A 13,516-nucleotide genomic window follows, 5' to 3' on the forward strand; every position below is an offset into this window, starting at 1 on the left:
CAAAACCTCCCATGCTCCTGGATTGGCAAGATTAACATCGTGAAAATGGCAATACTTCCCAAGGCTATCTACAAATTCAACGCGATACCTATCAAAATTCCACCCTCATTCTTCAAGGAAATAGAGGAGGCAATCCAAAAATTCATATGGAACAATAAAAGACCCCGAATAGCAAAAACGCTCCTCAACGGAAAGAACACTGCTGGAGGAATATCAATACCAAATTTCAAACTCTACTATAAAGCCATAGTAATCAAAACAGCTTGGTATTGGCATAAGAACAGACCTCAGGACCAATGGAATAGAATTGAAAACCCAGAAATGAACCTACAGACCTATAGCCATCTAATCTTCGATAAGGAAGCTAAAACAATAGAATGGAAGAAAGACAGCCTCTTCAGTAAATGGTGCTGGCAAAATTGGTTAGCTACATGTAGAAAACTAAAGCTAGATCCTTATATATCACCCTGCACCAGAATCAACTCCAAATGGATCAAAGACCTTGAACTCAAAGCAGACACTCTGAAAACATTACAGGATGGAATAGGAGAAACCCTAGGTCTCCTTGGCTCAGGTCGAAATTTTCTGAATAGAGACCCGGAAGCACAACAAATCAAAGAAAGGTTGGACAAATGGGATTGCATAAGATTGCAGAGCTTCTGCAGGGCAAATGACATAGCTGGCAAGATCAATAGAAAGCCCACCGATTGGGAGAAGATCTTTACTAGCCATACAACGGACAAAGGTCTCATATCAAAAATATACTTGGAACTCAAAAAATTAAACCACCCAACAACAAATCCTCAAAGAAACAACTGCCCAATAAATAAGTGGGCGAAAGACTTAAAGAGAAGCTTCTCTGAAGAAGAAAGAAGGATGGCCAATAGACACATGAAGAAATGTTCAACATCCCTAGCCATAAAAGAAATGCAAATCAAAACAACATTGAGATATCACCTCACTCCAGTTAGAACAGCAAAAATCAAGAACTCTAATAACAACAGATGCTGGAGGGGATGTGGACAGAAAGGAACCTTACTTCATTGTTGGTGGGAATGTAAACTTGTTCAACCACTTTGGAAAGCAGTATGGAGGTTCCTCAAAAGACTTCACATAGATCTCCCCTATGATCCAGCAATCCCACTTTTGGGCATTTACCCGAATGTTTACAAACAAGACCACACTAAAGCTACCAGCACAACTATGTTTATTGCAGCATTATTTACCATAGCTAAGATATGGAACCAACCCAGATGCCCCTCAGTAGATGAATGGATCAAGAAAATGTGGTATATATACACAATGGAATTCTATGCCTCCATCAGAAAGAATGACATTTCCCCATTTGTTAGGAAATGGAAAGGTTTGGAAAAAATTATATTAAGTGAAGTAAGCCAGGCCCAAAGAAGCATAGGTCCCATGGTTTCCCTTATATGCAATATCTAGTATAGGTATGAGTCAAGCGGAAAAGGCCAGATAATGTGATGTTAGGAAAATGAACCCTTAAATATGTATTTTAATGTTTTCGTTTCTTTCATGCATGTGTTTCTAATGCATTTATAAGATTATTCCTTTATTGCTTTGTATGTCCCTCCCCCACAGTGTAACCCCCGCTTTCACTATATTTGATATCAGTATATCATGTGGAGGAGATGGGGACAAACAAATCGTTTAAGGATTCAGGTGGACCTGTTGCAACAATGAGAAGTACAAAATGTCATGTCAAAACCAGCTTTACAATTTCGGTGTGGGGGGGGGAGGGGGGTATAATTGGGTGGGGGGAGGGGGGTAAAATTGGGTGGGGGGAGGGGGGAGGCAGGGAAGGGAAGTGAAGGGTAAACAAAGGAGGAGGCTGCAATGCTTGGTAAGAAATGTATGCATTATTCTGCCCATGTAATTGTAGCCCCTCTGTACAGTATGTTCTCAAATAAAATAAAATACAATTTAAAAAAAAAAAAAAAAAAAAGTAAAAAAAAAAAATAAAAAAAAAATAAAAAAAAATAAAAAAAAAAAATAAAAAAAAAATAAAGTTAATGACAAATTGCTTCATTAGCCTGACAGAGCTTTTAGCTTATATGAGAAATTTGATTAATGATCCCTTTGTAAATTTTGAATAATAGATTATTTCAATTTGTCCAAAGATTTTCTCATTTAAAACTCTGAGTGAAAAGTATGTTTCCACATTGCAAGTTCAGATTTAATAAGTAAATAAATATCTAAATGTTAATTTGTTAATTTGTCCTCTAGATTTCAAATAATAAGAAATTTATTTCATTATTATTAAATCTGTGCTGAATATGAGTGTCTCAATCTTGTAATCCTCACTACTCAGGTAGCTGGGGTTCAAAGCCAGCCTTGGAAAAAGTTTGTGAGACATCTCAATTAATCCCCCCCCCACACACACACACAGAAACCCAGAAGTGGAGTTGTGGATCAAATGTTAGGGAACCATCTTTGAGTGGAAAAAAAACCCAAAGGAATGGGTCTAGTGTTCAAATCTCAAAAACAACGCGCACACACACACACACACACACACACACAATATTGCCTCTCTTAGATTGAAGAAATAAACAATATTATGAAAAGTAACATTTGTTACATATCCTGCAATTTTTGTGAAGTGGTTTTAAAATTAATATGAATCTAGTTAATGTTTAAAATTACTGATAATACCTTGGAGTACAACAGTTGGTATTTTTCTACATCTTTAAGAAGTATTCTGGGTAAAAGAAAGAAAGGAAGAATGGAAAAATTAAAAGGAAGGCAAACAGAAGGAAGAAAGAAAGAAAGGAAGAAAGAAAGAAAGAAACAAAGAAACAAAGAAACAAAGAAAAAAGAAAGAAGGAAGGAAGGAAGGAAGAAAGAAAGAAAGAAGGAATAGCGAGAAAGAAGTAATAGCGAGAAAGAAGGAAGAGACAGAGAGAGGTAGGGAAGGAAAGAAGGACGGAGAAAGGAAAGAACAAAGGGAGGAAGGAAAGAAAGAAGGAAGGAAGACAGGAAGGAAGGAAGGAAGGAAGAAAGGAAGGATGGAATGGAAAAATGCAATTTATAATATCTGCTATTTAGCTCAACATAAATTTCATGCAAGTTAACCCTTTAGTAAATGCAACGTTGGAATTGTCACTTTTTGCATATTCTCCATGCATGAATGAAACCAACAATTAATTATTAGAAATAACAAGGTGAGGACTTCTGGGAAGATGGCCGAGGAGAAGCTGGAGGCTAAATAACTCTCGCATAGAAAGCAGTTTTTTAATGTTCCAGTGAACATTCTCTGGCCCTAAGCCAGAGAATCATACCAAGTGTGCCATCACAGTACAGAGAGGGAAAATCCAGGCAAGGAGACAGATCTGACCACTTGCCAACAGCTGCAGCTGCAGATGCGGCTGCAGCAGTGGCAGCCATAGCCACAATACCTGCAACGCAGAGAGTCCGGGACAATGGAGCCAGACACAGCAGACTAGTAGATTCTTCTCAACACCAGCAAGAACGGATAAGGAGCAGACATCTTCATCCTGCAGTTCGCAGACCAGAGACGACCCAGGAACCAAGTCTCAGTGTGAGTAGAAGCCTGACATTCTCACTCCTTCTCAGGGAGCAGAGGAGGAAAGGCCACCCCTCCTTCCCCACTACCAGAGATCTCCATCTTTGACACTAACAAATGCCCAGCTGAGCTGCTAGCTCCAACTCAGACCATGGAAGAAAACTACAGTCATTTAGCAGGGCACAAGAACCTAACCTGGACTGCCAGACACAGCTCCACCCAGGGAAAATTCACTCAGCCTGATCTGTCAGCTCCAGGAGTGGCTTTCTTCACTGGGTAAACAGAGCCAGAGCCTGCCCCTCCCTTTAGCAGCCTGGACAATCAATTGAAATTAAGTAAACATAAACCCAGAGAATGGCTCCAGGCGGGTCTCTGTGATTTTCTCACTAGGTAGCCCCTCAAGGAAAAGCTACTGTTTGCTGAAAGGCCTCAACTCTACCCAGAACCTAGTCTCATCACAGCATCTTCAAACTAGAGGAAACAGCCATCTCCCTCTTTTGAGATACTCAAAGTATATCTCCCTCCCATTGAACTAGACTGGGGGAAGGATCACAAAATTCTGGGTAAAGCAGAGCATTTTTCTGCCTGCTCAAACAAACTGACTGAAGAAAATCAACCAAGCAACAGGAAAATCAAACACCACAGGTAGACCAGAAACTCCAAGAAGAGGCTGGTTATGGACCCAAGGGAGATACAGGATCTTCCCACCCCTCCTCAAAAAAATCAAAGAACCTTTTTTTTTTGTACCTTTTATAATTTTTTTTCTAAGACTTTTTTTTAATTTTTAAAATTTAAAAATTTAACTTAAAAATTGTTTTCTAGTACCATTTTTTCTTATAATTTTAATATTAGGGGTATATCTCTGTGTGCATTTTGCTTTCCATTTTTTTTTCTTTTTAAAAATGTTATTTTTTAGTTTTTTGTTTAGCTCTACTAAACTTTTGATCTTTTTTTCTTTCTTTCTCATTCTTTTCACCTTTTCTTCTCTTTCATTCTTCTTTGTGTGACTTAAGTACTGTTCTACACATCCTCAGATATACCCGGAACACGATTATTAGACCTTATCCCCCATTGTGTACACACTTAATCCAGAAAATTATTATTCAATTCAATACCTTTTAGACTTAAATTCCTTAATAGCAGTACTACCTTTTTATGCCCAAATAATATTTTAAACAATTTTATATTTAATTTTTTCACGTCTCCTTTCTATCCTTCCCCTTCTCTCATTATATCCACTTTCTTCGCTGAGCATTTTGTTTTCAATTTGCATAATTTTTAAGCATTGCACTTTTTAATTTTTAATTTTTGCTTTTCTATTTTTCCTTGCCTCTTTTTGTCTCTTTCTCTTTCTTCTTATTTTCTCTCTCTCTACTTTCATTCTATCCAACCTATTTCCCGCTTTGAGATTAGCCTTAATTAACTCTCCCTGTGTCTTCCCACATCTCTCTATTCCTATTTTTACATACATTTCTCCCTAAACCTAATAATTTCTGGTTTGCCAAATTCTTCTTTGCGGTTTGTAGCCCATTAGTATATAGTTGTTTGATGTTGAATAGATATATCTGTTGAACTAGATCCTATCTGCCGACTTTTGACTGTGCAACTACAGACTTTGGTTGATGCTTGCCTGAAGATAGTGTTCTAGCACAAAACTGGTGTTACTTTCATCCCAAATGGTCACAGTAAGCCAGAAAAAGACAAGAAAAATGGCAAGTCCGGGTATCTCAACTCCCACTCAAGATAATCAGGGGACAGAACAGATGATGAATAATCCAGAGGAGAGTCCCCAAATAGTTCTAAAAACACTGCTGGCAAACATGATAAATGAAAAGATTGAAAACATACAAAGGACTCTGTATGAATGTGATAGGGAGAGAGAGGAGGAAGCTATAGGGTCCTTTAAATACAGAGTCATTTCATCTGTGAAAATGGATAGTTTTACTTCTTCCCTATTTGGATCCCCTTCATGTTTTTCTCTTGGCTATTGCCTTTGCTAGAAAGTCCACTACTATATTGAAGAGTAGGAGAGAGAGTGGACATCTTTTTCTCATTCCTGATTTTAATGTGTTCATGCCTCCACGGTTAGGTACATGCTTATTGTCTCTTTGTCATATACATACTCTGTATTATATTGAGGAAAGTTGCATGCGTTCCTAGCTTCTCAGACCTTTTAATCACATAGGGGTATTGGAGCTTTTTAATAGCTATTTCTACATCCATATAAATGATCATGTGGTTCTTGTCCCTGCTTCTGCTGATGGTTTGTAATATGTTTATTGACAAGAATATTGAATCAAATTGTACCCAGGATGAATATTATTCGATCATACCATATGAATTTTTTGTTAGCTGCTGAAATTGGTTGGTGAGAATTTTATTGAGAAGTTTTGCAACAATGCTTATCAAAGAGTTGGGTTCATAGTTCTCTTTATTTGATGAGTCCCTATCTGATTTGGGGAAGAGTCTAATTCTAGCTTCATAGAATGTGTTTGATAATTCCATTACCCTTTCTATTCCATTGAAGAGTTAGATCTGAGTATTTTAAATTCTTACAGACCTTAATTTCATGGAAAATCTATTGAGTCCTATATTTTTCTGGTATGGGAAATTGTTTATGGACACTTCATTTTCATTACTCCTGATGTATCATTTCTTGGTTCAGTTCGAGAATAGGAAAACATCAATTTCTCCAGGATTCTCCAGGTGATTGGCATATGGTTTTCAAAGTACACTCTTATAACATTCTCAGTTTTATTTATCTATATTGTTATGTCTCATTTTTTCCTCTAATTTTATCTATTTGTGTGATTTCTCTTAGTAGCTCTTAGGAGCTGTGCCTCATGTATTCTTAATATATTTACCTTGTTCTTTGGTAGGCAGCATCGTTTTATTTTATTTTGGGGGGGGAGGGGATCCCATCATGGGGCCTAAACTCTGGGCCTGGGCACTGTCCCTCAGCTCTTCATCTCAAAGCTAGCACTCTACCACTTAAGCCACAGCGCCACTTCAGGCTTTTTTCTGCATATATGGTGCTGAGGAATTGAACCCAGGGCCTCAAGCATGCAAGGCAAGCACTCAAACACTGAGCCACCTTCCTAGCCCCAGGTATCATCTTATATAACCAGTTCCTGTTCTTCTTCATCTTCTCTATGTAGGGTATATTTGATTAACTTCTATCCTGCTTATTTGGTGGAGATATATTATTTCAAGTTTCTTTGTCATGAAATATTTTTATATATCCTTTAAATGTAAAGGAGAATTTGTCTTGGGACCGTATTCTCGGTTGGTAGTTGTTTGCCTTTAATGTTTGTTATATATCATGCCAATCTCTTCTTTTTACCATATTAGCTAAGAAATATGTATTTATTCTGACTGTATATTTTTTATAAATAATCAATCTTTTCTCTATGGCAGCTTTAAGAACTCTTTCCTTGATCTCAAATGATCCTCTAATGGATTATGATGTGGTGGTGGGTTGTTCTGTTCTAGAATTCTGTTAGGTGTTCAAAATGCTTCTCTTTTATGAATGAGCCTATATCTTTCTCTTTGGATGTTTGGAATGTTCTATGCTAGAATTTTGTAATATGTTTCCCCTCCATTTAGTTTCCTGCTCTTCTCCTTCTTGATACAAATTTTCCCCAAATTTGATATTCTAATCGAGTTTTGATGTTCTGGCAAGAACATTTCTTATTTCTTGGATTATTTCTAACTGCTTACTTCCTTTTTCCTATTAGACCTATTTGGTCTTTTACCCCTGAGATAATCTTCTATGTTATCTATTTGCTGTGGATACATTCTATTTTGTTTTTGATTTCTCTGTCTTCTAATTAGTCATTTTCTAGGGCTTCTATCTCTTCATTAAAGCTTTGTTTTAGGTCTTGTATGGACTTTCTTTACATCTTTTCATTGGGTGGGGTGTTGAGAGGGTTGTTTTGTTTACTAGTGTCTTCTCTCATATCTTTTTTTTTGCTGTCCCTGAGCCAATTTATTTATTTATTTATTTACTTTTAATTTTTTATTGCAAACATAATATACAGAGGGTCACAGTGCTGCAATAAACATGGAGGAGCACATATCCTTGTATATTGGTTCCTGTTGTTCAGGGTAGATGCCTAGAAGTGGTATGACTCAGTCATAAGGGAGGTCAATCTTTAGCTTTCTAAGGACCCTCCAGATTGCTTTCCAAAGTGGTTGTGTAAGTGTACATTCCCACCAGCAGTGTAATAGGGTTCCTCTTTCTCCACATCCCCTCCAGCATTTGTCGTTGGCTGATTTGTGGGTATAGGACATTCTGACTGGGGTAAAGTGGTATCTCAGGGTTGTCTTTATTAGCATTTCTTTCACCACCAGGGATGATGAACATTTCCTCATGTGTTTCTATGCCATTTTATTTCTTCATCTGAGAATTCCCTCTTTAGGTCCCTTGCCCATTTAGTAATTGGTTTGTTTGGTTTGGAAGGGATTAGTTTCTTGAGTTCCCTGTATATACTGGATGTTAACCCCTTGTCTTATGAATTGCTGATAAATATTTTTTTCCCAATTAGTTGGATGTCTTTCTAGCTTCGTTGCGATAGATTTAACTGTGAAGAAGCTTTTTATTTTAAGGTAGTCCCATTTGTCGAGTCTCTCTCCAATTTGTTGTGACCCTGGGACTCTGTTCAGGAAGTTCCTTCCTGTACCTATTAGTTCTAGTGTCTCTCCTACTCTTTCCTGCAATAGTTTCAGAGATTCAGGTTTAATGTTAAGATCTTTGAGTTGATGTTGGTGCATGGTGATAGGTTGGGGTGCACTTTTAGTTTTCTGCATGTGGCCACCCAGTTTTCCCAGCACCAGTGGTTGAAGAGGCTGTGTTTCTTCCATTGTATGTCTTTGGCGCCTTTGTCGAATATCAGCTGGCTGTAGGCCTGTGGATTTATTTCTGTATCTTCTATTCTGTTCCATTGGTCTTTGGGTCTGTTTTCGTGCCAGTACCATGCTGTCTTTGTTATTATAGCTCTATAATAGTGTTTGAAATTTGCCATGGATATCTCTCCCATGTTGTCTTTATTCCCTAGAATTGTTTTGGCTATTCTAGGTCTTTTGTTGTTCCATATGAATTTTTGGACTGTTTTCTGTATTTCAGTAATGTACATCATTGGGATTTTAATAGGAATTGTATTGAATTTGTATATTAATTTTGACAGTATTACCATCTTCACTGTATTAAGTTGCCTATCCAAGAGCATGGGAGGTCTTTCCATTTCCTAGTGTCTTCTGCAATTTCTTTCTTTAACTTTTTATAGTTTTCATTAAATAGTTCTTTTACATCTTTGGTTAGGTTAATTCCTAAATATTTTATTTTGGGGGAGGTTATTGTGAATGGGGTTGCTCCCTTTATTTCCCTCTTTTCTTGTACATTGTCAGTGTACAGGAAGGCAACTGATTTTTGTGGATTTATTTAATGTCCTGCTACTTTGCCGAAGTGATTTATGATTTCTAAGAGTTTGGGGATGGAGTTTTTGGGATTGTGAAGGTATAGTATCATGTCGTCTGCAAAAAGGGATAGTTTAATTTCTTCTTCCCTATGTGGATCCCATTAGTATTTTTTCTTGCCTTATTACACTGGCTAAGGGTTCCAGGACTATATTGAAGAGGAGTGGAGACAGTGGGCATCCTTGCCTTGTTCCTGATTTTAGGAGAATTGGTTGTAGCTTTTCCCCATTAAGTATAATATTGGCTATTGGTCTGTCATAAATGGTTTTATTGTTTTAAGAAATGTTCCTTCTATTCCTATTTTTTCCAGAGCTTTTAGCATGAATGAATGTTGAATTTTATCAAAGGCCTATTCTGCATCTGTGGCAATAATCATGTGATTCTTGACCTTGGCTCTGTTGATGTGTTGGATTACATTTATTGAATTACGTATGTTAAACAATCCCTGCATCTCTGGGTGAAGCCTACCTGGTCATAGTGTATGATTATTTTTATGTTTCTGGATTCCTTTAGCTAGAAACTTGTTAAGGATCTTTGCATCTGTGTTCATCAAGGCAATTGGCCTGCAATTCTCTTGTTTGGTTGGTTCTTTGCCTGGATTGGGGATGAGTATGATATTGGCTTCATAGAATGAGTTTGGGATAGCTCCGTCCTTCTCTGTTTCTCTGAAGAGCTTGAGGAATATGGGTTTAGGTTCTTCTTTAAAGGTCTTATAGAATTCTGCTGTGAATTCATCTGGTCCTGGGCTTTTTTTTGTCGGAAGACTTTTGATATCTTCCTGTATCTCATTGTAGGGTATTGCCTTATTTAATTGGTTTACTTCTTTGCTCAGTTTGGGCAACTTGTATTTTTCTAAAAATGCATCCGTTTCTGCCAGGTTTTCTTCCTTTAGAGAGTATAACTTTTGAAAGTAGTCCGTTAGGATTGTTTGGATATCTTGGGTACGTGTTGTGATTTTTCCCGTGGCATCCTTAATCCTGTTAATATGGGTTTCCTCTCTTCTTTTTTTAATTAATCTTGCCAACTGGCCATCAATTTTATTTATTTTTTTAAAGAACTAGTTTTTTGTTTGGTTAATTTTGGCTATAATTTTCTGATTTTCTAATTGGTTAATCTCTGCTTTTAATTTGGTTATCTGGCTCTGTCAGGTAACTTTAAGTTACATTGTTTCTTGTTTTTCAAGCTGTTTTAATTGCAACATGAGATTATTTACTTGGTCTATTTCCATTTTCTTGATGTGGGCACTGAGGGCAATAAATTTGCCCCTTAAGACTGCTTTTGCTGTGTCCCACAAGTTTCTTTAGGAGGTGTTATCATTTTCCTTGAGTTGTAGGAAATGTATTATTTCTTCTCTGATCTCTTCCCTTAACCAGGCATTGCTAAGGAGTGTGCTGCTCAATCTCTATGTATTTGAGGAATTTCTGTGGTATGCTTTGTTATTGAGAACTAGCTTGATTCCACTGTGGTCAGATAGGATACAGGGGATTATGTTGTTCCCTTTCTATTTCTTAAGTTCCTTTCATGAACTATGATACGGTCTGTTTTGGAGAAAGTTCCATGAGCTGTTGAAAAGAATGTGTACTTCGTTGTTTTAGAGTGAAATACTCAGTCAGTTAGTTCCGCTTGAAGTATGGCCTCACTTAATTCGGTAGTTTCTTTGCCAATTCTCTGGTTGGTAGACCTGTCCTTTGGTGAGAGTGGTGTGTTAAAGTCTCCTATTATTATCGTATTGGGATCTATTTTATGCTCTAACTTTGAGAGTATTTGTTTAACATATCTGTGTGCACCAATATGTCTTTCTGTACTGATTTTAATGAAAAGTTTCTTTTGTCAGATATCAGGATATCTACACCTGCTTTCTTACTGGGGGCATTTGATTGGTAGATCCTTTTCCAACTCTTTAATCTAAATTTGTTTGTATGTTTGGCTCAGAGTTGGGTCTCCTGAAGGCAACAGATGGATGGGTCATGTTTTCTGATCCAGTCTGAAGATCTTTTTCTTTTGATTGGCAAATTAAGCCCATTAATATTAAGAGAAAGTATAGAGAGATGCATTGTTGTCCTTGTTATTCCCTGTTTCCCTAAGTTTTTCTTCTTTCCTTTCCTCCTGTGCTTGCTCAGTTAGACTTTGATTAATGCCTGTCTGGATGCAGGTCCCAGTTCCTGGTTGCTTTCTTCAGGTTGTGTCCCCCAGTCTTAGTATTCTTTTTAATGCTAGCTTAATGTTTATGTATACATTTAGTTTTTCTTTGCTATTAAAAATTTTCAGCTCTCCATCGAATGTGAATGCTAGCTTTGCTGGGTATATCAGTCTGGGTTGGCAGTTTTTAGAACTCAGGCCTTGTATGATAATTTCCCAGGCCTTTCTTGCATTCAGTGTTTGTATGGAGAGATCTGCAATGATTCTAATTTTTTCTGATTATAGTATAGCTCCTTCTTCATTTTTGCCGCATGCAATATTGTTTCCTTATTATTCAAATCTATCAGTTTTACTATAATGTGTCTAGAAGTGTTTCTCTTGGGATCTTGCTTGTTGGGTGTTCTATATGCTTCTGTTGTGTAGGTAAGATGTTCTTTTTTGAGGTGAGGAAAATTTTCACCTATTATCTTGTTGAATAGGTGTTGCATACCCTTGCTCTGAAATTCCTCATCTTCGTCCCCTCCAATTATACGAACGTTAAATTTCTTGGCATTATCTGCTTGCTCTTGAATTTCCCTTTGGCTTAATTTGAGTGATTTTTCCATATCTGTCACTTTTTGGTCCAGTTGGTGTATTCTGTCTTCTGTATCTTACACTCTACATTCTATTTCGTTCACTCTCTTGACCGAGGCTTCAATTGTGGTTTGCATGGAGGAAATGGACTCCTTTATGGATTCGATGTTGGTTCTCAAGGTAGTGATCTTATCTCTTTATGAGGTATGTAATGCCTCTATTTTGGCATTTATCTCACTTCTTACTGAGGTTTGTGCTGCCTCTAGTTTTGCATGCATCTCCTGTATGATATCCTGTATCTCTTTTGATAGTTCATCTTTGTGCTCTTTCAATTTCTGGACTATTTCTTGCTTTATTTCTTGAGTCATTGCCTCCAGCATCCCTTGGATGTAGCTTTTGTCTTCCATTCCTGCTTTGCTCCCACTGGGGCTCTCCCCTGCATGGCTGCTGGCTATTGAGGGTAGCTTGCTATCCTAGGTGGTGATAAACCTTGTAATTTTTCTCTGTGATTTTCACCTAAGGGTTTGTGGATTATTGGAGATTAATCTCCAATTTTGTTTTTGTGTGTCTGTGTTTCCTTGGTTGCTGATTCTGTATTGGTAGAGAGAGTCTGTGCCTGATCTGGGTTCTGTTGGGGGCCTACCTCTAGCTGCTGGTCTGACCTACATAGTATTCTTGGCTCTCTGCTGTAGATCGCTGGCCATTCCCGACTTTGGAATGATTGAGCAGCCTAGACTTCTCCTGTTTGCTCCTATGGGTGCTCTTGGCAAGACCAGATTCTCTGGATGCACTCTCCCAGATGCTGGAGTCTGCTATGGGCTCCTGATGTATTTTTTTTGGCAGGCTTGTGGGATTAAACTCTAGGTTTGGATGCTGTCCCTCAGCACTTCAGCTCAAGACTGGCACCCTACCATTTGAGCCACAGCACCACTTCTGACCCTCTGTGCTTATGTGATGCTGAGGAGTCAGATCCATGGCCTCATGTACCCAAGACTGTCACTCTACTTTTGAGCCACCTTACCAGCCTGAGCTCCTGCCTACTATCAGGTGCTGATGGCCTGTGTTGTCCAATTCCCAGCCTAGAGTATATCGGGTTTTGGTGGTGTTTGGGCGTCTCTTGTCCTGAGCCATCTCCAGGTCTTTTGCTCTCACAGGCGTGCTTCCCAGGGGGTGCAGTTCTATGTTTTTCTCCCCTCTGCTGAGGCACATGCTCAGCTTTTGACTTCAGGTGGGAGGAGCTGGTTGTGCTGTTCAGGCGCCGGATCCCCAGACCTGGTCCCGGCCCCCCAACTGGGGCATGCCGGTTAAGCCTGTGCTGCTGTGTATACCACCTAGCTTATGCAGCCTGGGGTACACAATTCAAATTTCTTCTACTGTTGGTTGTCTTGACCCAGGGACACTCTTCCTGGCTTGGGCATTTAAGTTCCTTTCCAGGGGCACTCTTGCTCGAGCCTGGCCAGTGGAGTGTGCTCCACGGGCTGGTGGAGCTCTCAAACAGTTCCCAGTTCCCAGTTTAATGGGTCCTGTGGTCGGGGTGTTGGGTAGGGAGTCTGGGTTAAGGTCTGGGGATTCCCTCCAGCTCTGGTCTCCCTTGAGTGACACACTGTCCCCTGTTGGGTACTCACCCTGGAGCTAGTTGTTTCTGGGTCGTGTAGGTTGTCAGTTGCTGTTGCAATCTGAGTTCAGTTGGGGTGGTTGTGGGCTGGGCTGGGCGGTGGTGGCTCTGTGTGATTCTCTTCTGTCTCTGCCTCTATAGAAGCTGTCAGGTCCACGCCGCAGGTGAGG

The sequence above is a fragment of the Dipodomys merriami genome, unplaced genomic scaffold, assembly GCF_024711535.1.
Source record: "Dipodomys merriami isolate MVZ:Mamm:240054 unplaced genomic scaffold, mDipMer1.0.p SCAF_211, whole genome shotgun sequence".
NCBI lineage: Eukaryota > Metazoa > Chordata > Mammalia > Rodentia > Heteromyidae > Dipodomys > Dipodomys merriami.